The sequence below is a fragment of the Panthera onca genome, chromosome C2, assembly GCF_046562875.1.
Source record: "Panthera onca isolate mPanOnc1 chromosome C2, mPanOnc1 haplotype 2, whole genome shotgun sequence".
Taxonomy (NCBI): domain Eukaryota; kingdom Metazoa; phylum Chordata; class Mammalia; order Carnivora; family Felidae; genus Panthera; species Panthera onca.
Genome location: NC_138347.1, coordinates 54087529 through 54111787, shown reverse-complemented (window position 1 = coordinate 54111787; position 24259 = coordinate 54087529).

Here is a 24259-nt window from a genome sequence, read left to right as displayed (position 1 = left end):
TAAACATATGTTTAAAACATGTGGAGGAATGGTCAGGTTTAGACACTGTGCTGCTACTCAGTATTATTCCTGGCTCTGTTTTCTGCTGGACTTGCCAGCATTCTAATTGTGTGAGGCTTGCAGCTGCTGCAGTCATACTGGTCTCCATTTGGTGTTTCCAAGCTCCCGAAGATTCCACCACTCCTGCCAGAAGTTCTCCCAGTTGTTACCACCCGCCTTGCTTTCAGATTCACAGGCGAGACTAGGAGGCTGGTTTCTCTCTCTGTCTCTCTCATGCCTGAGCTCATTTTCTTGCTCTGTTTCTTAATTACATACTGTAAGCTCATAGAGGACAGGTCTTTCAGCTTTGCTTGTGCCGTGTTCCCACATCCACCCCACCGGACTCCGCAGAGGAGCACTTTATGAATGGCTTAAATGTTACTCGCCAATGTTTTTCAAGGCCTGTTGCTTCTTGCTAAAAGGGTGACTGGGTTAACTTAAATGCTATTATTAAGTAGGAGGTTTTTCCTCTGTAGCAATGCAGGTATAAATTGAGCATGAGTTAATCAGTTGTGATATTTAACTCTGGCAGCTTTTCACAAGGGATCTGCCATGTTTGTTCAAATGATCCCTCTAGTTTCCTCCTACCTCCAGTCCCTAAATGTGGTAGTCCAGATTTGCCAGGGTAAAGTAATGGATGTGACAAATATTTTGGTTGGTCCAAGGACGTCTTATTAAAGCGTCTGTAATATAGCTGATTCTGATGTTTTTTTTTTTTTTTTTTTTTTAATTTTTTTTATTTTTGGTACAGAGAGAGACAGAGCATGAACGGGGGAGGGGCAGAGAGAGAGGGAGACACAGAATCGGAAAGAGGCTCCAGGCTCCGAGCTGTCAGCCCAGAGCCTGACGCGGGGCTCGAACTCACGGACCGTGAGATCGTGACCTGGCTGAAGTCGGACGCTTAACCGACTGCGCCACCCAGGCGCCCCGATTCTGATGTTTTTGAGTAGCAGCACTGAAGGCAAGAGGATAAATAGGGATTAAAAGGCAACTAACATTTTTTTTGGTTATTGTTCCAGCAGCCACATTTGATCTTTATAAGCATTTTCTCATTTGATCCTGGGTAAAAGCATTATGATCTAGTTATTTTACCCCTATTTTAAAAATAGAGAAACTCAGGTTCAGAGGTTTAAGTATCATATTCTAGGGTACATAGATGGTAAGTGGTAGAAGTAACTAAAAATCCTAGTGAGTCTGACGAGGATCATTCTTTTTTTTCTTGAATAAACCGCCCCCAAATTTGGCTCATTCTTACTTTGGTAAATGTATAAATGTAAATGTGTTGATTTTGGAAGGCAGTTTACCTATCCTGTTATCATCTCCAAGGCCGTTGGCCAAATTGTTACCTACTTTATGAGATGGAAATATAAATTAATAAGGCTCATTTAAAAAACACCCTTTCCCTATTTGCGCCAAATAAGAGTCATTCCCTAATATCACATACTTTGAGGGGCTATGGAATTATACCCAAATCTGTCCCTCTTAATGGCATTTTAGCAATCTCTCTTTGGAATTGCTTTCAGAGCAGATTTATAAACTAGAAAGGGCATGATATTTATGGTGCATGTTCAAGATGAGTCAGTGTTTTCTCAAAGGATACAAGTAAGAAAAGACAGTCCAGTTGAAGGCCTGGACAAGCATGTTGGGGTCTTCTAAAAGAACTGTCATGGCCAGAGTCGAGAGTACTAGAACAGAGCGGACCTGGAGCAGGGAGGGAGGTGGGATAGCACTGTAGGTGCTGGGAGATGATCAGTTGGGTAAACTTATCTCTGTCACTTAGTCACTATGTGACTTTAAGCAGTTGATTTCTCTGATTGTTTTAAATTTCATCATCTTTTTTTTTCAAAAAAAAAATTTTTAACGTTTATTTATTTTTGAGACAGAGAGAGACAGAGCATGAACAGGTGAGGAGCAGAGAGAGAGGGAGACACAGAATCTGAAACAGGCTCCAGGCTCTGAGCTGTCAGCATAGAGCCCGACGCGGGGCTCGAACTCACAGACCGCGGGATCATGACCTGAGCCGAAGTCGGACGCTTAACCGACCAAGCCACCCAGGCGCCCCTAAATTTCATCATCTTTAAAATGAGGATAACAATTTTAGGATTCTCCAGAGATACAGAACCAATAGGATATAAAATAGATAGATAGATAGACAGATAGATAGATAGGAAGCAAGAATTATGCGGAATTGGCTCACATGATTGTGGAGGCTGAGAAGTCTCATAATCTGCCATCTGCAAGCTGGAGACCCAGGAAAGCCAGGCGTGTAGTTCCAGTTCGAGTCCAAAGGCCTGAGAACTAGGAGTACTGATAGTGGAAGTCTCAGTCTGAGCAGTGTCCCAGCTCCGCAGTCAGGCAGAGAGGGAGAGCTTCCCTTATTCTGTCTTTTTGTTTATTCAGACTCTTAACAGATTGGATGATGGCCACCCATAGTGGGGAGGGCACTCTGTTTACTCTGTCTACCGACTTAACTTCTCTTCCAGAAGCACCCTAATAGACCCAGAAATGATGGTTAGCCAGATATCTGGGCATCCTGTGGCACAGTCAAGTTGACACAAAATTGACCATCATGACAATTCTATCATCTTTCTCTCAGATTATTGATAATAAATAATCTAATGTGTTTTTAGTACTTGTCTGGCACAATGTCTGGCACATAGTAATAAGCACTGATAAGGTGTAGCTATCATTTCCCAGGACTAATCATGAAAGGTTTTCTATACTATGCCAAGGGGTTTAGATGTTTTTCTGAATGTGATCAGCAAGACATATACTACATTTATGGTTTTGCAAAATAGTACTCTGGAGGATTGATTGGAAGGTTGTAAAAGTAGAGACACAGAGCACATTTCAGGCATATAAGAAATAATAAGGTATTGCAGGAGTGACAAAGAAATATATGTAACAAATATAAAGACAAATTGGTCAACAATTGCTGGATGTCTGAGAGAGAAGGAACTAGTATAATTATGTTTTTTTGCCAGGATGAATGGATAGTATCAATATCCAAGAAAATAAGTCTAAAAGTAAGCAGATTTTAGGACAAAATATTATTTTTGTGATGTTGGATTTGAGATGCCATTGAAAGAGCCAGATGATGACATAGTACCTAACCCCAGCATCCAGCAGAAGGCCTATGCATAGAAGGTGCTCAGTAGATTTTTGGTGAGAAAATAAATCTGGGAGCTGCATATATGGTAAATGAAGTCATGGAAATTAATTTTATTTTTCTAGTAGGATTAGAAAAAAGCCAATGATAGACCTTTGCACCTAGCGGCTGAGGAAAATAAAAGCAACCCAGAGAAGAAATGGAGAAAGAATTGACAAAGAGTGAGGAGAACTTAGAGAAGGTGGTGTTTGCAAGTTCAAAGAAGAATGGAAAGCAGTCTTCTACAATGTTAACATTCATAGAGAGGACAAGTAAGATGTACAATGAAAAGAATTCTTGGTATTTGATGGTGGGATTGGTCATTTTCACCCTTGCCAAAGTACATTCTGTGGAAGTAGGGGCTAAAAATGGCTTTAGTGAATTGAAAATAGTAGGAAGGAAATGAGGATATGGGTATAACAAATGGTGACTGAGTGTAATTCTTTTTCTAGGGAATATGGTTGTCAAGAGAAGGAGGTGATGCATGGTAGGTAGAAGAGAGTTGAAACAGGGTTCTTCTACTTGACTGTGTTTGTTGAGGCAGGCAAGAAATGGAGAGAACAGACAGGATAGAATAACCTGGGCAGTAGAAATTAAACAGAAAGGGGTCAGCTCAAGAGCATATGCAGTGCAATTTATCTTAAAACAGAATAGGAAGTTGAGAAAGTTGGCTTTACCCCTGAGATGGGTAGAAAGGAAGTGAGGGGGCAAAAAGCTGAGAGACTCTATGTTTGGTAGCTTCACTGTGTGTAGCAGCAAACAGGGTTTTCTGTTGAAAGTAGAGTTGGTTCTAGTGAGATGGGGTCTTGAGGACACATTTGGAATAGCTGCTGTCAGGAATTAATCAGTCATATAGCAGTAGTGTTTAGGTGCTGCCTTAATTTGGAGACAAAGTGTTTGATTTATTTTAGGGAGTACTAGGTGTTTGGATTGATAAATGTATAGAGTAAGTGCGGGGAAAAGAACTGTGGCAGTGAGGATAATGGCAGGAGGTGGGTGAGATGAAGCGCTCTGGGTTCTGGGTCTGGGGAAGAAACTGACACCATGGGGGGGTGTTGCTAAATAAGGGGATGGGATAAATGTCACAAATGATACATGGTGTGAATACAAAGCAGCCATTTAACAGGCACAGGGCTGGAAGGATGCCTGTAATCTGGTGCTGTGAATATTTGCAGTTGGGATGGGATAGGATCACCTGATTGATTTGGGAGACTTCAAAATAGTGTTTTAAAAAAGATATAGCTATTCTTTGTTTATAATTTCAGCCTAATGTAGAATGCTACTTTTACTATAATTAAAAAAGTTCAGTTAATTCTAGTGGTATCTTTTGGGGGGTAAAAGCAAATAAAATTAATTTGTAGCTAATTATAAAATTTGTGTTGATTTTCCAAAGTATAGTGGAAGTTGTTAAGAAACCCATGATGTGAGGTCCTTTCAAATTTATTTTATTGTTTAGGATTCAGGGCCAGGGTTCCCAGTTTTTTAAATTGAGAACAGAAGTTGGTTTCTACATTCTGGGGCAGACCACATGAAGGTCTTTAGTTCAAGGCTGTTCACTTTATAATATGCAGGCTTATAATGACTATACCTAAACAGTCTTGGTAGGTGAAATGAGCCTATGTTTGTCTTTGACCAAACAATTCACTGCATTTATATTAGAGATAATTTCAAAGCTAAAGTAGCATGATATTTCATGAATAATATCTATATATAAACTGAACTCTACGTACAATTGTGAAGTCTTTTATATAAATTTACAACCTGTATATTCTGATGAGTCAAAGATTTTCTAAATGTTACAAAATTGTCATAGGCAATACCATCATTGAAATGGCTTTTAACAAAAAGGGTGCTTCTCCTTATTACTTCTACTGAATAATTTATATGTTTTGGAAACACTGTGTTAATTTTTGTGAAAAGTAATAATGCAATTTATTTGAAAGGTCCATTTTTCTGAGAATAAATCAATGCTTCTTAATCAGCTATCTAATCTGCGAGCATTGTAGGTATAAATCAACTTACAAATTAAGTTAGAAATCTAAGTTAGACACAGATTGATTTTGACAATTGCCTTCAAGTGAAATAGCCTGGACCCAATAAAATTCTCTCCATTGATTTCCAGAAATGGCATTTAGGATAGCCTCATGGTATTAATGTGGTGGTCATGCTCTGGTATTTGTACTCAGCTATGGTAGTAGAGAGAGTTTAAATTGATGATTTGATAAATAGGATCCTTCAGATATTCTGGATGACAGCATATCTAATGTAATTGCATTTGTCTGCCAGTTTCTGTGTGTTAGAGCACAAAAGATTTTGAACCATGGATAATTTTGATAGAGAAATTCAATTCAGTCCCCTCTATAATATACTACAAATTATAAATTTTCATTACAACTATTCAATCACTTGTGAAAAGAATGCATTTTAAATCAGGTTCTATGCCAAATATCTCATTTATGTAGCTATGCTGCTTAAAATTGGACAAATCGATTACCTTAGTGAATATTGAAAATATTAGTTGGAAGCATTAAAACCATCTTTATTAGTTCTAGGATCTAGTAATACATAAACTTGTGTAATAAATATTAAGATCTACTAATAGACTAGCTTTTAACGTGAGAGAATTTCCATTTACTTAATTGTGAATTGTTGCGACATGATTATGCTGGCCTGGGTGCTGAAACATGACTAAAACATTCAAGAATCCTATCAGCTCCTGTAGGCAGCTAATAAATATGCCCATTAGACAGTCTGATGCGATATTGTGGGCTTCACAGCCTAATCATAATGGTGATTTATGTTTGTATAGCTACTGTTATTACAAGATTGTGAAAGGCTATGTGGTCAGTCACTAATTGACCACCACAGTTTTCTTATGAGCTAAATGGCTGGTATTTATTTCTTGTTCCTCCAGTATTTGGTCACTTTTCAAGAGGCTAACATTTCAATCTCTTTTGGTCCCTGTAACTATATAACTTGAATATACGATGCTCAGTCGAACTATAATATTTAGAAACTCACTGATGTTTCACTCTAATAGATGGCTTATTTCATCAGTTTTATTCCTAAACCCCTGTACTCTTCTCTTATTTTTTAATATTAGGTTTAACTGTAGCTTTGCCAAGGTTTTCTGATTTCTGTCAGGCAGAATCACAGAGTTGTGACTGGAAATGACCTTTAAAGTTTCAGGTTCTGACTGCAAGCATGAATCCCCTCTTGGCATCTCTGAAAGTTGGGCATTGGGCCAGGATCATAAATGTGTTCCCTGGAGTTTGCAGCAGTGAGAAAGCCCTGATCTTAATCTCTACCTGATAAATCTGTGTGGTTATTACAAATATTCTGAGATAAACTTCTCAGTTAAGAGATAACTTGAATGGTTACAGTTTTATTTTTATGTCAAAGTAAATCCTCTCTTAACAGTAGCCTTAAAAATTGGCCTTAACAATTGATAAGTATGCAACTTCTATTATTTTGACACTTTTAATGACTGAAACATTTCCTTTAGTCTTCTATACTCCATGGTAAATATTTGTGGTTTCTTCAACCTCAAAATATTGACATGATTTCCAGAGGTCTTGTAAAGCAACCTCATTAAGATCTTCTGATATCCATGGTTGTGTTAAATTATTGTTGCCAGAATTGCACATGTTGGTCAAAAACAGTAACAGCTTGCATTGCATTTTTTTTCCCTACAGTAGGCATTGTATTAAGTAGTTTATATGCACTATGTATTTTTAAAAATTAAGCATTTTATTTTAAGATAATTATAGATTTTATCACATGCAGTTGTACGGTATGATGCAGAAAGATCCCATGTAGTCTTTACTCAATTTTTTCCAACAGTAATAGCTTGAAAAACTATAGTATGTTAATATAACCAAAATGTTGACATTGATGCAATTTATTTATCTCGTTAGATGTCCCCAGTTTGATTTGTACACCTTTGTGTTTTTGTATCGAGTTTTATGCAATTTTATCATGTGTGTATCTCCACTATCACAGTCAACATACTGAACATTTCCATCATCTGAAAGATCTCTTGTATTGCCCTTATGTGGACACATCCCCTTTTTCCTGCTACCCTCCCGAACCCCATCCTTAACTTCTGACAACCACTGATCTGTTCTCCATTTCTGTCATTTTGTCATTTCATGAATGTTATCTAAATGGAATCATACAGTATGTAGACTTTTGGGGACAGGCTTTTTTTCACTAAGTAAAATTATCTGGATAATATTCCAAATTATTGTGTGTATCAAGAGTTCTTTTTATTGCTGAGAAATATTATATGGTATGGATGTACTATATTTAATCTGTTGAATGGCATCTGGGTTATTTCCAGTTTTAGGCTGTTATGAGCATGAATAATTATGTACAGGTTTTTGTGTAAACATGCATTTTTATTTCTCTGAGATAAATCCTCATGAATTCAATTGCTGTTGTGTGGTGATTGCATATTTAGTTTTTAAAGAAATGGCCAAACTATATGTCAGAGTTGAATAGCAGCAATGTATGTATGAGTGATCTAGTTTCTCCACATCCTTGCCAGCATTTGGTGTTGTGACTATTTTTTTTTTTTTTAATTTTAGCCCTTCTTATAGGTGTATACTATCTCACTGTGGTTTTAACTTCCATTTCTTTTTTTTAAAATTTCAAAGTTTTATTTATTTTTGAAAGAGGGGGTAGGGGCAGAGAGAGATGGAGACAGAATCTCAAGCAGGCTCCAGGCTCTGAACTGTCAGCACAGAGCCCGATGAAGGGCCAAACCCATGAACTGAGAGATTGTGACCTGAGCCGAAATCAGTTGCTTCACCAACTGAGCCCCTTAACTTGCTTTTCTTTAATAGTTAATGATTTGAACATTTTTTCACATGTCATTTTCCATCTGTATATCTTTTTTCAGTGAACCATCTATGTATGTCTTTTGCTCATTTTCGAAGTGGATTGTTTGTTACGGTTTTTGTTTTGACAATTTTTATATATATTCTGGTTATTAGTCTTTTGTTGGTTTGGAAAAATTTCTCTCTGTCTATAGCTTGTCTTTTCAAAGTCTTACCAGAGTCTTTGCAGAGCAAGAGTTTTTAATTTTTATAGAGTCTATTTTATCAGTTTTTCCTTTTATGAGTTTTGCTTTTGGTGTCCTGTCTAAGAACACTTTGCCTAGCTCTAGATCCAGATGGTTTTCTCAACTTTTCTTCTAACAGTTGCATAGTTTTTCATTTTACATTTAAGTCCATGATATGTTTTAGTGAATTTTGGATAAGGTATGTGATTTAACTTGAGGTTCAGGTTTCTTACCCTCCTATGGGTGTTCAATTGCTCCAGGACTGTTTATTGAAAAGATTTTTCTTCCTCCATTAAGTTGCTTTTTGCACCCTTGTCAAAACTAAATTGAATGCATTTATGTGGGTCTATTTGTGGGGTCTCTGTTACGTTCCATTGATCTGTTGTCTGTTGCATCACTAATACCACACTCTCTTGATAATGTAGATATACATAATGTTGGTGAAGTTACTCTTCCCACTTTATTCTTCTATTCAAAATTGATTTAGTTATTCTAGAACCTATGCCTTTCTATAAATAGTTAAAACTAAGCTTGTCTATGTATATAAAACATCTTACTGATATTTTGATAGGAATTGTTTTAAACCTATAAATCAATATACAGAGAATTGACATCTTTACTATGCTGAATTTTTAAATTCATGAACATGATATGTGTCTCCATTTATTTAGATCTTTGATTTCTTTTATCAGCATTTTGTAATTTTAAGCATGCAGGTCCTGTGTATGTTTTAAGATTATATCTGAGTGCTTCGGTTTCTTTGGAGCAATTGTAAAAGGTACTCTTTTTAATTTTAGTTTCTGCATATTCATTGTTAGTATATAGAAATGCTATTGATTTTTGTGTGTTCATCTTTATTCTGCACTTTTGTTGCAGAACTTTTATTTTGCACTTTTGTAACTCATTAATTAGCTCTACAGGTGTTTTTGTAGATTTCTTAGGATTTTCTACACACACAAAAATCATATCGTCTGACAATAAGGAAAGTTTTTTTCTTACTTTCTGGAATGTATGCCTTCTATTCCTTTTTCTTGCCTTATTGCAGTGTCTAGAACTATGCTGAATAAGATAAGTGACAATGGATATCTTTGCCTTGTTCTTAATCTTAGGAGGAAAGCATTCAGTGTTTTACTGTTAGGTATGTTGTTAGCTATAGGCTTTTTGTAGATACTGTTTATCTAGGGTACGCCCCATTCCTAACTCTCTGAGATTTTTTTTCTTCCTCTTTAGTTGTTACTATGGTAAACTACATTGATTGATTTTCAAGTGTTGAAACAGCCTTTTATACGTGAAATAAATTATAGTTGTTGTGGTGTTTAATTCATTTTATATATTGCTCAGTTTCATTTGCTAATATTTTTGAGGATTTTTGCCTCTAAGTTCATGAGAGATATCGGTCTGCAGTATTTCCTTTTTGTTCCATCCTTGTCTGACTTTGATACTCAGATAATACTTGAAGAATGAGCTTAGAAGTATTGCCTCTTGTATTTTCTTTTTGTTTGTTTACAATTTTTTTAATGTTTATTTATTTTTGAGAGAGAGTGAGCGCCAGCAGGGGAGGGGCAAAGAGAGAGGGAGACACAGAATCTGAAGCAGGCTCCAGGCTCTGAGCTGTCAGCACAAAGTCCAACGTGGGGCTCGAACCCACGAACTGTGAGATCATGACCTGAGCCAAAATCAGAAGCTCAACCAACTGAGCTGCCCCGGTGTCCCTCCCTCTTGTATTTTCTGAAAGAGATTATGAAATTCTTCTTTAAACATTTGGTGGAGTTTAAACATTTGGCTTGGAGATTTCATTTTTGGAAGTTTTAAGTTATGAATTCAATTTCTTTAGTGGTTATAGGACTATTCAGATTATTTACTCAGTCTTAATTGAAATTTGACAGTTTGTGGTATTCAATGAATTGGCACATTTAATCCAAATTGTTGAATATATGAACATAAGGTTGTTTAAAGCATTTCTTTATTATTTTTAAATAGTTACAGGATCTGTTTTGATATCCTTTGTTTTATTCTTCATATTGGATTTGTGGATTTGTGTCTTTCTTCTGTCTTTATCAGTCATGGTGGGGGTTGGCCAATTTTATAAAATATTTTGGACAAGCATCTTTTTATTTATTGATTTTTCTCTATTTTCTTTTTTTCCAATTTCATTGATTTTTGCTCTTACCTTTATTATCTCTCTTTTGCTTGAGTTGGGCTTATTTTGATATTCTTTTATAGTTTCTTGAAGTAACAGCTTTAGTTTTTAATTTGAGACTTTTTTCTCTTTTCTAATATAAGCATTTAGTGCTATAAAATTTCCTCTCAGAAATATTTAGCTGTATCCTACATAGGGTGATATATTGTATCCTCATTTTCTTTCAGTTCTTTGTATTTTACTTTGCTTGAGACTTCCTCTTTGGCTGTGTATTATTGAGGCTATGTATTATTATTGTATCAATAATATGTGTCATTTAATTTTCATGTACTTAGAGATTTTATGTTGACTTGCTGTTATCAACTTCTAGTTTGATTCCATTGTTGTCAAAGAACATTCTCTGTATGATTTTAATTCTTTCAAACTTATTAAGGTTTGTTTTGTGACCTATTACTGGCTTATCTTAGTGAGTGTTCTGAGGGCACTTGGAAAAAAAAAGTGTATTCTGTGTTACTGAATGGAGGGCTCTATATATGTAAATTATATCTTTTTGGTTTACTGTGTTCAGATATTTTATATCATTACTGATTTTCTGTCTAGTAGTTCCTTGAACTGCTGAGTATGGGCTATTGACATACCTATTATTTTTCTATTTCTTTTATCTCTATCAGTTTTTGCTTCATGTATTTTGAAGCTTGTTTGATGTATACACATTTAGGACTATTATACCTCCTGGTGGACTCATCCTTTTATAATGTATTATCCTTTTATAATGTATTATCCTCTTTATCCTTAGTAGTTCCCTAGTAATTTTCCTTGTTCTGAAGTATATTTTATCAGATATTAATATAACCACTTCTGATATAAAAAACTTTTGTATGGTATATCATTTTCCATCCTTTTGTTTTAAACCTACCTATGTTGAATTTGAAGTGAGTTTCTTTTATTTTTTTATTTAAAAAAATTTTTTTAATGTTTATTTTTGACAGAGAGAGAGAGAGAGACAGAACATGAGTGGGGGAGGGACAGAGAGAGAGGGAGACACAGAATCCAAAGCAGGCTCCAGGCTCGGAGCTGTCAGCACAGAGCCCAACGTGGGGCTCGAACTCACAGACTGTGAGATCATGACCTGAGGTGAAGTCAGACGTTCAACCGACTGAGCCACCTAGGCGCCCCTGAAGTAAGTTTCTTTTAAAAAGCATGCAGTGTCATCATATTTTTCTATCTACTATCTTTTAATTGATCATTTTAGACCATTTATATTTTAGAATTATATTGTTCTAGGACATGTCTGTCATTTCATTATTTTCTGTTTGTTAATTTTCTCATTTTTATGTTTCTTTTTACCTTCCTGTGCATTAGTTGAACATTTCTTAGGATTCTATCTTGATTTATTTTTAGTGTTTTTTTTAACACATCTCTTTGAATAGATTTCTTAGTAGTTCCTCTGTTTATTACAGTGTATATATGTTTATTATCCCAGTGATATCAATATTTTATCACTTTTGTTGCAGTGTATATTTTACTACTGTTTCAATCCCTTTACTGTCCTTGCTTTTAAATATCATTTTCTTGAGTATCAGATAGTGTTACACTTTTTGTTTCAGTTATCAAATATGATTTGTAAAATTCATGAGGAGATAGTTTATTGTATGTACTTATATTTGTGTTCTTTCAGTTGTTCAATCTTCCTTCCTAATGCTCCAAGATTCTTTTTTTTCATCACTGTTTTCTGTTTGTGGAATTTCTTTTAGTCATTTTTTTTACACTCCTGTCTGCTGTCAACAAATTATTTTAGTTTTCTTTGATCTGAAAATTAAGAATTTTTTTTTCTCAATTCCTGAAGGATAGTTTCACTGGTTGTAGAATTCATAGTTGACAGTTATTTTCTTTCAGCACTTGTAAAAAGTTATGCCACTTTTCTTGTGGCCTCAATGGTTTCATATGAGAAATCTGCTGTTATTCAAATTAGTTTTCTGTGTACATGTGTTATTTCTCTCTGGCTGCTTTTAAGATTTGTTATTGGTCTTTAGTTTTCAGAAGTTTAAGTATAATGTATTGGATTGAATTTCTTTGGATTTATCTTATTTGGGTTTGCTCACCTTCTTGGATCTGTAGGTTTATGCCAAATTGGAAAGTTTTCAAGCACCCTTTGGGCCCTATTCTTCCCTTTTCTGAGTCTCCAGTGACATGAATGTTGGATCTTCGGCTATTTGTCCTTTAAGTCCTTGAGGCACTTTTTTTTGGGGGAGACACTTTTTGTTTTCTATTTTCTCTCTATTAATCAGATTATATAAGTTCCATTGATCATTGAATTTAGCCTTTGTTATCTCCATTATACCATTGAGCCAATTCATGAAGGTCTTTCCCCTAGTTATTGCATTTCTCAGTTCTGTTTTATTTGGTTATTATTACTGTTGTTATTATTATTATTTTACAAATTCTATTATTTGCTGAGACTTTCCATTTTTTAAATTTGTTTTAAGAGAACTTGTACTTGCTTGTTGAAGTATTTTTTGGCCAATTTTGGGAGGATATTTTTATGTTTTTAATGCAAAATTTCATGTTACTCTTTTATCTTTTTTTAAAAAATATATTTCATTGAAGTACTTTTTATGATGGCTGCCTTAAAATCATGGTCAGATAATTCCAGCATCTACTTTACTTAGTTATTTCTGTCAATTTATTTTTTTTTTCTTACATTCAAGTTATGATTTTCCTGGTTCTTGGTATGAGAAATGATTTTATTTTCTTTTGTTGTTCTGGACATTTTTCGTTTATTACATTAGGAGACTCTGGGTCCTAGTTAAGTCTTTATTTTAGTATGAATTTGTCCTGTTTGGGTTTAGTTTTCAGATCCTGGTCTACTTTTGGGTTGTGATTTTGGTGGACATTTAATTTTCAGAGCTTTTATGGTACTGTTTCATCTGCTTAGTGTCTGGTGCTGCCTAGGCTTCCATTGGTTCCTGATGGTGCTACCTGAAGTACAAGGAGCTTTCCCATTTCAGACTTCTGGTGCCTCTAGCTGGGAGAAGGGAGTCCAACTCATGAGGATGACAGGCACTTTCTAGACTAGGCACTTGCTTTGCCCCTGTTGGTGCTACCTGAAGGAAGAGATTCTCTAGCCTGTGGGGACTATGAGGCTTCCTGAGCTGGGCCACTTGACATAGTAGGATTCCTCTTGCTGGTGTTGTCTGGTGATTTTCGGTGGGGAAGGGTAGCCTCAGGCTCAGCAGAGGACTGAGTGCTTTCTCAAGACTTATATTGTCAGTAGGTTTTCTGACCAATCTCCTCGGTCAGTATTGCTGGGCTCTCCTGGTGTTGTTGTTAGGACTCCTATTTGATATGGGTGAAAAATGAACCCATGTGGGTCACCTTCTATAGATAGGTTGGATATTGAGAAATGCTAGGCCTGGGTTGTTTTCTTCTGTTGATTTGGAAGTCACGAGAAACCCTACTGCTATATTTTCTCCAGTCCTGGAATCCATAATCAGTGTATCTTCCTCTTTCTATATTCAGGGTTCTCTTTTGGTTACCTTTTGCATATTTCTAGGGTTTATATTTGTTCTTAGTGGGAAGGAGCAAAGAGAAGTGAGAATATGGCATTTTATCTAGTATGCACTATGAATTTTAATTCTAGGAACTGACATGGGACATCGGAATAATTGCCTTCCTTCTGCTGCCTGCCATATATGATATTTTTCCTCAACAATTGGTGTTATGGCTGTCAAAATGGTTTGAAAATCCTAAAAGAGGATTTTATTATTATATTAATTTATGGTTTGGTAAAAATTAAAGCCATTATGTTTGGGAAGACTGTATTTCATGTCGTTTCCAGTTATCTTTTTTTTTTTCTTGTTTTCTTCAGTAGTAGCCTGATAAACCACTTTTTAGATTTTCTCCAAGTTAAAGTAAAACCTCATAGTTTTTGGAACCATTATTTCCATTTAAGAAACTGGCTTGTATTTCATCATTTTAGATCTTTAAAAACTATATAAATTCTTATTTTATGTCTTGTAATATAATATTAATATGAGGACTTGCATTATTTAGATATACTTTTATTTCATTATGTATATATCCCTCTTTCTTTAATCATTCCAGACTATTCTTTCTGATAGTGTTTCACAGTATCATTCATTTCATTGATAGTATCATTAAAATTGTATCCATTTCACAGGTGAAGTTGAATAAGGTCTCTGGCCTTTGTTACTTGTTCACATTGTCCCCATGAAAAAGGGACCTATCCATCCTTAGACCTTCATTTTTTTCCGAGTAAAAGTTTTGTTCTTTTTATATTTAATCTTTGATTTTTCTCCAAAGTTTTTTTCTGTCTTGGTCCCACAGTCTTACTAGATCTCTTAAATAGAGGGAATTAGTACTTGTCATAATATAAGAAATATGATTAAAATTTTCTCAAGTGTCAAAATAATACTATTGGATATAAACAATACATTGTATTATGTGTTGTCCACCATATACAATGATAGAAAGGATTTATTATCCATAAGAATGGAGTCACTTAGGATAACATTTTTTTTTTTTTGGTGTAGAAGGATTTGTTTTTATGCATTTGTATGTTTTATCCTTTTTTTTTCTTTGTAATCAAGGACATGTTTTTGATACAACTGTAACTGTCAGGAATGGCAGTAAAATTAGACAGATCAACTAGTCATATGAGATCTGAACATGATATTGGCCTCAAACCAGTGTCTGGATTGAGCTCGCTGGATACTGAATCATAGTACACAGAATTTTTGTCAACTGGATGGGCTTTACAGTAGGGTTAAGAAGTTCCTTTTTGCCATTCATAGAAGATTATTTCAGTTCCTGGGTACTGCACTCAATATTTTTTCTGCCTATTCACTCTTAGAAATACATGAAAGAGATATTCATTACCTATGAAATTTACTCAGATGAAATTTATTATTTTCTTAAATAAAATTTTTTGATCACTCTTATTTATAATTATTTTTATTTTTATTTGAGTATAGTTGACACACGATGTTACATTAGTTTTAGGTGTTCAGTAGTGATTCAGCAACTCTGTAGGTTAAACCATGTAGCTAACATCTGTCGCCATGCAACACTGTTACAGTAGCATAGACTATATCCCCTATGTTGTACCATTCATCTCTGTGACTTACTTATTTCATAACTGGAAACCTGTATTTCCTACTCCCCTTTACCATTTTGCCCATTCCCCCACCTTCTCCTCTCTGGCAACCAACCATCAGTTTGTTTCCTGCATTTATAGGTCTGATTCTGCTTTTTATTTGTTTATTCGTTTGTTTTTGTTTTTTTAGATTCTACATATAAGTGAAATTATATGGCATTTGTCTTTCCCTGTCAGACTCGTTTCATGTAGCATAATACCCTCTAGGTCCAGCCATGTTGTCTCAAATGGTAAGATTTCATCCTTTTAATGGTTGAGTAATGATGACTCTTATTTTTAGGCAAACCCTATAGCCTAAGAGTATTTCTCATCTTTAATTTCTATATAAACAAACATCTCTCCCATATTTTTGATATTAGTCTCCATCCAATAACATTTCCCTGGACAATAACTGTCTTGTCTAATGTAAAGAAAATTACCTTAATCTCAGACCAGAAAAGACAGTGGATGCCATAGTTAAGAATGTGGCTTTGTAATTAGAATGCATCCTAACTTCCCAACTGGGTACCTTAGCTTTGTGCCCTAGGGCAAGATCATTAAGGTTCTCAAAACCTTAGAACAAATTGAAAAGTCGATGGTTTAATTTTTGGTTACCACAGTTAAAACTGATCTCATCAGAGTTGAGTTCTATCTGGCCTGCAGCCCACTCCATAGGCCTCTTCCAGTGGTGCTTTTCCCCATTCTTTCCTCCCTTTTCTACTTCCTTACTCTTTTTAAATTGACATATAATATGCATATCAAAAAAACTGCCATTTAAAGTGTACACTTAAATGTACACTTTATGAATGTTTTAGTATATTCACAAGGTTGTGCAACTATCACCATTATCTAATTACAGATAATTTTCATCACCCCAGAAAGAAATTCTATACTCATTACCATTAATTCTTTCTTTCTCCCTCTCCCAAGCCTGTGGCAACCAGGAATCTATTTTCTTTGTCTCTGGATTTGCTTATTCTGGATATTCCATATAATGGAAGCACAAAATATATGGTCTTTTGTGTTTGTCTTCTTTCACTTAGCATAATGTTTTTATTTTCATGTTATGGACTGTGAAATACTTCATTTCTTTTTGTAGCTTAATAATATTCAATTGTATGGAAGGGATATACCATATTTATTCATTTATCAGTTGATGGATATTTGAGTGGTTTCCAGTTTTTGGCTTTTTTGCTGCTGAGAATATTCATTTATAGGTTTTTGTTTAAATATGTTTTAAGTCTATCAGTTATATACCTGATGGAATTAGTGAGTCATATGGCAACCCTGTGTTTAAGTATTTTTTTTTTTTTTTTTTTTGGTTATGCATTGGTTCTTTTTTTTTGTATTTTTAAAATAAAAAAAAATTAATTCAGTACACTTAACTAATGTAGTTATATTAGTTTCAAGTGTACAGTATGGTGATTCAATAACTCTATACATTTCTCAGTTCTCATTATGGTAAGTGTACTCTTTTTTTGTTTGTTTTGAGAGAGAGAGAGAGAGAGAGAGCAAGAGAACGAACCAGGGGGAAGGACAGAGGGAGAAAGAGAGAATCTCTAGCATGCTCCATGCTCAGCACAGAGCCCAACACAGGGGTTGATCCCACAACCCTGGGATCAAGACGTGAGCCAAAATCAACAGTTGGGCATTCAACCAACTGAGCCACCCAGGTGCCCCTTGATAAGTGTACTCTTAATCCCCTTCACTTATTTCATCCATATCCCCACCCACCTCCCCTCTGGTTACCACCAGTTTGTTCTCTATAGTTAAGAGTCTGTTTCTTGGTTTGTCTCTTTTTTTCTTTGTTTTGTTTCTTAAATTTCACATATGAGTGAAATCATATGGTATTTGTCTTTCTCTGACTGATTTATTTCACTTAGCTTAATACTCTCTAGGTCCATCCATGTTGTTGCAGATGGTGAGATTTCATTCTTTTTTTTTTTTTTTTTTAATGTTTTATTTATTTTTGAGACAGAGAGAGACAGAGCATGGGAAGGGGAGGGACAGAGAGAGAGGGAGACACAGAATCCTTAGCAGGCTCCAGGCTCTGAGCTGTCAGCCCAGAGCCCGATGCAAGGCTTGAACTCACAAACCGTGAGATCATGACCTGAGCCGAAGTTGGGCACTTAACCAACTGAGCCACCCAGACATCCCTGATTTCATTCTTTTTTATGGTTTAATGATATTCCATTGTATGTATATTGTATATACAATATATACACATACATATATATATAAAATATATATAGACACACACAGTATATATAGACACACACACACACACACACACACACACACACACACACACACCACCTTTTTATCCATTCCTCCATTAATGGACACTTGGGCTGCTTCCATTATTTGGCTATTGTAAATAACACTATAGTAAACATAAGAGTGCACGTATCTTTTTGAATTAGTGTTTTCATACCCCAGTAGTAGAATTACTGGATCATATGGTAATTCTATTTTTAATTTTTGGAGGAACCTCCTTACTGTTTTCCACAGTGGTTGTACCAGTTTACATTCCCACTTATAATGCATGAGGGTTCCTTTTGCACCATACTTGTTATTTCTTGTGTTTTTGATTTTAGCCATTCTGATAGGTGTGAGATGATATTTCATTATGGTTTTGATTTGCATTTCCTTAATGATTACTGATGTTGGGCATCTTTTTGTGTATCTCTTGGCCATTTGTAGATCTTATTTGGAAGAAAGTCCATTCAAGACCTCTGCCCATTTTTAATTGGATTATTTGGATTTTTGGTGTTGAGCTGTATAAGTTCTTTATATATTTTGGATACTAAACCTTTATTGGATATGTCATTTGTGAATATCTTCTACTATTCAGTAGGTTGCCTTTTTGTTTCTTTAATGGTTTACTTTACTGTGCAAAAGCTTTACATTTTGGTGTAGTACTGATAATTTATTTTTGCTTTTTGTTTCTCTTACCTGAAGAGACATATATACAAAAATGTTGCTATGGCCAATGTCAGAGAAATTACTACCTATGTTCTCTTCTAGGATTTTTATGGTTTCAGGTCTTACATTTAATTCCTTAATCCATTTTGAGTTTATTTTTTGTATGATGTGAGAAAATGGTCAATTTTCATTCTTTTGCATGTAGTTGTCCAGTTTTCCCGACGCCATTTGTTGAAGAGACTTTTTCCCATTGTATATTTTTACCACCTTTGTCATGGATTAATTGGCCATGTAAGTGTGGGTTTATTTATGGGCTCTCTATTCTGTTCTGTTGATCTATATGTCTGTTTTTATACCAGTATCTTACGGTTTTGATTACTATAGCTTTGTAAAGTATCTTGAAATCTGGGACTGTGATACCTCCAGCTATGTTGTTCTTTTTTCAAGATTGCTGTGGCTATTTGGGATCATCTATGATTCCATACAAATTTTAGAGTTATTTGTTCTAGTTATTTGAAAGTGCTATTGGTATTTTAATAGTGATTTACATTGTTTGGGTACTATGGACATTTTAACAATATCAATTCTTCCAATTCATGAACATGGATTATCTTTCCATTTGGCCTTTCACCTCTTTGGTTAAATTTATTTCTAGGTATTTTATTCTTTTTGGTCCGATTATAAATTGGATTATTTTCTTAACTTTTCTTTCTGGTACTTCATTATTAGTGTATAGAAATGTAACAGATTTCTGTATATTGATTTTGTATCCTACAATTTTGTATCCTGAATTCATTTATCTGTTCTAGTAGTTTTGTGGTGGACTTTAGGGTTTTCTATATATAGGATCATATCATCTGCAAATAGTGAAAATTTTACTTTTTCCTTACCAGTTTGTATGTCTTTTATTATTGTTTATTTCTTTTCAGATTGCTGAGGCTAGGACTTCCACTACTGTGTTGAAAAAAAGTGGTGAGAGTTGACATCTTTATCTTGTTCCTGACCTTAGGGGAAAAGCTCTCAGTTTTTCCCCATTAAGGATGATGTTAGCTGTGTCTATGTTTAACTTTTTAAGGAATCGACAAACTGTTTTCCAAAGATGGTTCACTATTTTATAATCCCAGCAGTATATAAAGGTTCTGATTTTTCTCTACATCCCCACCAACACTTGTAATTTTTTTATTGTAGCAAGTTTTGTGAGTGAAGTGGTATCTTATTGTAGTTTTGATTTTCATTTTCCTAATGACTTCAAGCTCATCTCTCACATTTTCCAAATATACTGCACTATTAAATAAGTGTAAACTTGTCTACCTTTGTCTTTTTTTAAACCAATTTTGTTTTCCGTATCTAGAATGCTCTTGTCTATACCTCTTTGGTAATAACACTTTTCATCCTGATAGCTTATGGCTAAACCAGTACTTTATCCATGAAATACTCATGATACATCCATAAAAAAGTGACCTTACAGCCATTTAAACCTCTATAGCACATATGCTTCCTTAATTAGAATTATTTTGCCATTTATTATAATTTTATAATGGTCTTTTACCTCTGCATAACAGGTTTTAATTTATTTAAAGTAAAGGGCCTTTGCATTGGTGTTTTCTCTGAAGCAACAATATGTATCTTGTCTATCATAGACAGTCAGATATTAGTGAACTGATTATCCTGAGGCTCTCATCCTTTTCTTTGCTACGGTAGTTTCGGCTCTGTCCTAATTTGATAACATTTTAACCTATTTGCCTGATTCCATCTGTTTTTAGTCTAATCAATCACATATTGTGTGGTAATAATTTTAGAAGCCAGGGAAATTCATGCCATTCCTCCCTAACAGCATCCTAGGCAACATCCTGTTGCCTTCTAAATAAGATCCAGCTTACTGAGTAAGGTACCTAAGGCCTACCTGTCTGTTCACCTTATCTACTCAGTTCCCAAATTCTATGTGTTCGTCTTGATTTCTTGAACAATCTCTTTGGTGTCATGGTACACATAGAAAGAACATTAGTAAGTCACACTGGGGTATCTCTAGGCAACTACTTATTACAGCAGTAATTGGCCTGTGGTCTTTGGCTGCTCCAGTCCTCACCCAGCTGTCCCAAGAGTTGAGGAAAATTGATTTAATCCCAGTAATAACTTATGTATGACACAGTTTTGAGGAAGCATTGTACCATGGCTTTGCTCATGTCCTCTTTCCTGGGAAACTTTGTCTTTCACCAGTTCCACGAAGCCCTTCATCCCCTCCTTCTAACATGGCTTCTCAAAATGTATACCTGCCTTTCAAGGCCTGATTCTGATGTAGTCTCAAAACCTTGTGTTTATTTCTGTAAAATTATTTTCTTTATTTTTTTCCATGACATTTTATTTTACATTTTTCTAACTACAAATAATCTGTCTGGTATTAGTTAATTGTTGTTACCTTTCCTCTCTCCCTTCAGTTTCACTAGGTTAAAGAGTCTTTGATTTGTACTCCACTCACTATTTAAAAAAATTTTTTTTAATGTTTATTTATTATTGAGAGACAGAGAAAGAGCATGAGCATGGGAGGGGCAGAGAGAGGGGAAGACACAGAATCCGAAGCAGGCTCCAGGCTCTGAGCTTTCAGCACAGAGCCTGACATGGGGCTCGAACTCATGAACTGTGAGATCATGACCTGAGCCAAAGTCGGACGCTTAACCGACTGAGCCACCCTGGCACCCCATTTCACTCACATTTTAATATTCCTTAGCATATAAGGTATAGCCTGTACATATTAGACATGGAATAAACATATTTTTGAGTTGAATTACTAATTATCTTCTAAAAGTTATATTTTTGTTATATGTAGAATAACTTGATTGACAATGTTTCTTGCCATTTCTCTTTAAAAAGAAATTAATCTCAATTTTCTTAAATTTTTTTTTTTTTTCAAAATCATTAGGTCACTGTTTTTCAAACTTTAGTGTACATAGAATAACATGGAGGGCTTGTTAAATCACAGATTGCTAGGCCCCAGTCCTAGAATTTTTGATTTAATAGCTGTGAGGTGGTACCCAAAAGTAGCATTTTTAGCAAGTGTGCTTGTTATACTGATGCTATTGATTAAGGGATTACATTTTGGAATACTGCATTAGGCCACAGATCTACTTATTCTGCTTTAGGGGGCCTGTGAAAGTATTTCAGAAGGACATTGTTTTGCACATGTGTGACAAGATAGTATTGTTGGGGGATGCAGTAAAACCAGGGGTTAGGCTCTCTGGCCTCAGCTATTGTTAGCTAGGCTTACACATAAGATATAATGATGGTCCTTTGGGAATAACTCTTTTGCAAATAAACTCATACTTTCAAACTACAAGTTTTCCATTCTGTGCCAAAGAAGATTCTCCCGTGGTCTAATCATCAAGAAACATTCTTATAGCTTCTGTATGTTGCTTATCATCCACTTGAAGCCAGAACTCATCAAGTCTACATTATATTTGTGTCCAAGTTCTAGAGGAGAGAGAGGAGAAGGGCCAGTGTCATCACTGGACCTCAGTGCCACCTTGAAAATGGGTGATTACAGCAAACGTGTTGCAGAGAGGCGAGTACAGCTAAGAGTGAGAGAGACATTTGTGTTCTTGGTGCCACATGGTTTCCTTCTGATGCTTTGTGCTTTTTCCCCATGCAGAACAACCCATTATTAAAGTCATTGTAAAGGTTGTGAATTCACTAGGGTTTTGTGGAAACACAGTGAAGCTGGCCATCATTTATAACATTGCTTTTGGGATAATGCATTCTGAGTTCCAAATAGTCAATTTGCAAATCAACTCAGGGAGCACATCTTATCTGCAAATTGGGCACTGGCTTGTATTGCAGTTGCTAGAGCATATTTGTTCTACTCATTTCCTAAAATGATTCATTTGTATACAGCGGGGCAAAATACAAGCAGGTGCTTAGTCTATATAGAGGAATGGACAATTTCCTACAGCTAGACAGTGTTTATTCACATAGAATGGAGACAATGATATAAAAACCTTCTTGTGGTAGTTGCAAATTTTTGTTCTGGATCAAAGGAAGGCTAAAGGCTATGTCCGTGTTGGCCAGTACTGTAGTGTGGCAAGTGTTCTAAAGCCACTGTGTAAGTAGTGGACTCTCTGAGATGTGTTTGGTTGGTGGGCAGGCTAAGACCCTCAGGAAGGAAGGATCAGGACGAAAGGATTACCCTGGCTATGACCCGTAGCAGTGGTCCAAAAATAGTGGCCCAGAGGGTATGAATGTTTATTTTCCCAAATTTTTGTTAAGATGATTGCACAGTATCAACAATAATAGGTCAGTGAGTGGTTTTGAGCAGGGACTGTGGTAGCTTATTGTCACCAGATGGGTTCACCAGGAGGCCAACTCTGAACCAGAGAGTACCATGCAGGTTGTTTATGAGGGAGGGCTCTTAGGATCCATATCTATAGGAAGAAGGTGAGGAAGCAGGAATGAGCTGTGGGAAAAGATGGGCTGTGATGCAGTCACCACAAAGCCTTTCTTGGCCAGCCCTGCTCTGATGCCTTTCAGAATTTTTCTGGTGTAGGCCAATGGGATTGGTCTTTATCTCCCTGCACCCACCAGTGTTTGGATACCAGGGCACCCTCCAGAAAAAGGGTATGATTTTGGCCGAGGCAGTTTCCAGAAAGGGCTAACAATGCCTGCCATCAGTGGGAGATGTCCATCCTTTGGTTCTGAAGCAGGGTCTGATGGCAAAACAGAACATCTACCTGTTTGGAGAAAGGAAACTGTGTGGGGTCCTGGAATAGGATCTCTCTGTGGGGTGAAGAGTGGAGGTCCATGGTCCCAGTGGAATAGGCCATTATTGGGCTGTGGTCACAATAGAAGAAACTGGAATAGTGTAATATGACCCTGATTTATTGATTTATTATTAATTCTTATAGTATTTCCAAGGGTAGATATTATAAACTCCACTTTATCAAAGGAGCCTCAGAAGGAAAAGTGGCTTGCCCATAGCCGAGTGGATGATAAATGCCCAAAGTAGAATCCAATACAGAATCTCTTTCTGAAGTTCCTGCTCTTTTGATTCTGTTCCCTGAACATATGGAAGAAATTAACTCACATCAATTTTCAAAACCAGGGCAAATCCTGGAGTGGCCTTAGGCTGGAAAAGCACAGGCTATGGGGCCACTCCTGAGTGCTATGTTCAGGGCAGGAAGCTTCCTAACAGTTAGCAGTGGAGGCCTTGGTTTGAGCTTAGCCCACAGAGGAGCAGAACTTGGGGAGGAGCAATGACAGATCAGACATGCAAAACTCCATGTTTCTACCTCAGAATGAGGTAATCTGCTGACTGAAATGTGATGATTCATTATAGCTGAATCGGGCTTGTGAATTAAATTCACACTACACTGAACTGTGAAAAGAAATAATAGCTTTATTTTCTGTAGATTTGATTTTCTTTAAGAACCCCCTTCTGTCTAGTTAGTGAGGAGGTAGAAATAAAACACCTAAATGTAGTCACTCAAATGCAATAATTTATGCAGGCTCTTAAGGTAACTCAGAGTCTTATTAGATCACATTACAATCTTGTAGATTTTTACCACCCCTCGTGGTTTCTTTCTAGAACAATATTGGGGTGTATGCAAGTGGTTGTGATTTGGCCGGATGGTGCCAGGGAAGAACGGGGAGGGGAGCCCAGGAGCCAGCCACAAGCAGGTCCCAGTACTGCCTGCTCTCTTCTGCCAGCAGTTTCTCTTACCTGCTGCTAAAGTCAGCACAGGGCTGGTTGAGGTCTTTTTGCTCTGGCTCAGTCATGGCTCTGAGAACATTCCTGAAGAT